The sequence below is a fragment of the Hyposmocoma kahamanoa genome, unplaced genomic scaffold (genome assembly GCF_003589595.1).
Source record: "Hyposmocoma kahamanoa isolate Upper Pololo Valley unplaced genomic scaffold, ASM358959v1 99879, whole genome shotgun sequence".
NCBI classification, from domain to species: domain Eukaryota; kingdom Metazoa; phylum Arthropoda; class Insecta; order Lepidoptera; family Cosmopterigidae; genus Hyposmocoma; species Hyposmocoma kahamanoa.
Genome location: NW_020656077.1, coordinates 2,270,982 through 2,272,709, shown reverse-complemented (window position 1 = coordinate 2,272,709; position 1,728 = coordinate 2,270,982).

Sequence of the window (1,728 nt, the reverse complement as noted above, 5' to 3'; positions counted from 1 at the left end):
ACCACAAGCTACATAAACATTGAATTGACTGCCTCGGTGGCCGAACGCTTACCATGCAGGGCTGCCGCACACAGGTCCCAGGTTCGATTCCCGGGCCGGGAGAAATATTTGTATGGCCTACATTTATTTCTCTCGTGAGTTTGGGTGTAATTTGTGGTTGTCTATGTGTGCGTCCATAGCACTCGCGACGCAGGTTTCCGGGGCCATGTCGAGTGTGTGCGTATAATATATAATTATAAAAAAAAACACGTTTTTGGACTTTTTGAAAATTCAAAGCAAACCATTGTTGTCTTTCTTGAACGTATCGGCGTCTTGTAAAAAATACAAGTCGCTGTAAAGTATCTGTCGTGTCTGTGACTTCAGTGGCTTTCCTCCCATTGTATTATAAATAAAAAAAAATTAATAGCAACTCTGTATAAGTTTAAGTCTATATAAATCTGTATAAATCTGTCTAAGTCGACTAAAGGCGTCCAGTCTGTACCAAATGCAAAGGGCAACTGAATAAAACTCGACGACACAGCCGACACGAAGTTTGGCGAGGGACATTGAGAAAATAGAAGCACTGTACAACTAAAAAAACATACTTTTTAAATTTCGTTCGAAATTCAAAATATTTATTGTGTTTCATTCATTCATTCTTTCATTCACGCTAATTTACTGTGTGAATTTTGCATTAAAAACGTACGTACTCCTTAGAGGATGGAAAAAATAAAAGAAAGGAGCTGCCCTAACAACGGAATGAACGTGCATACCTAAACAAAAATTTAACGAACAAATGGCGGATTTCTTTAGTGTCGTGCCATAATCTATCGATAAGACATTATCGACTTGCAAACATTTAATTAAATAGATCAATATTCCATTTGGGAATATTTTAGGTTATTATGAGAATATCCGGGAGTGTCACATGAAATATTGAATTTATTGTTTTGCATTTACAAATACTCAAATGTTACGAAAAGTGAATTTGCGCAGACAAAAATAATATTTGTAATTTAAGAGTATATAAAAAAGAGAAAACTTTGAAATATAAATCCTATACATTTCCAACCTTAAGAATCATATTTTCATAGATAAATTTAAACAGATTCCACAAATAATGTAAGTTTTTTTGTATTTATGCGTTGGTATGAAATTAATATCAGTGACTGATTTAAGTGAAGCTTTAATAATTCCATTTAATTTTGGAAATAAATGAAAGTAGTAACATTATTAATAATAATATTATTATCATACGCTTATTTGCTTAAAACATGGTATAACAGGAGATGTAACAAGAGACAGTGTTAGTATAAACATGTTTCGCGTATATTAAATGGCATGCAAATGCCTGATTATATTAGGGGTTAAAGTATGAAATTGCCGTTTTATTGCAATAGGTTCTTTGAATTTTCATAGAATCTTCATGGTTTGAGGTTTTCGAATGAAACTTTTTTCAAATGGTTTCTGTGATTTTTTTTTTTAAATTTGAAACATTTGAATATCGACTTTCAATTGTTTTTGTTATTCAATTTAGACAAGAAAGATGGATACTGCGAAAATTCGAGTGATTTTTGAATACGAGTTCGGACGCGGAACTAACGCGGCAGAAACAGCCCGCAATATCAATGCTGCGTTTGGAGAGGGGTCCACTAATGAACGCACCGTGCGATTTTGGTTTAAACGCTTTCGTGATGGAAAATTCGACTTAAAGAACGAGCCACGAGGAAGACCGCCCACACAGGTGAA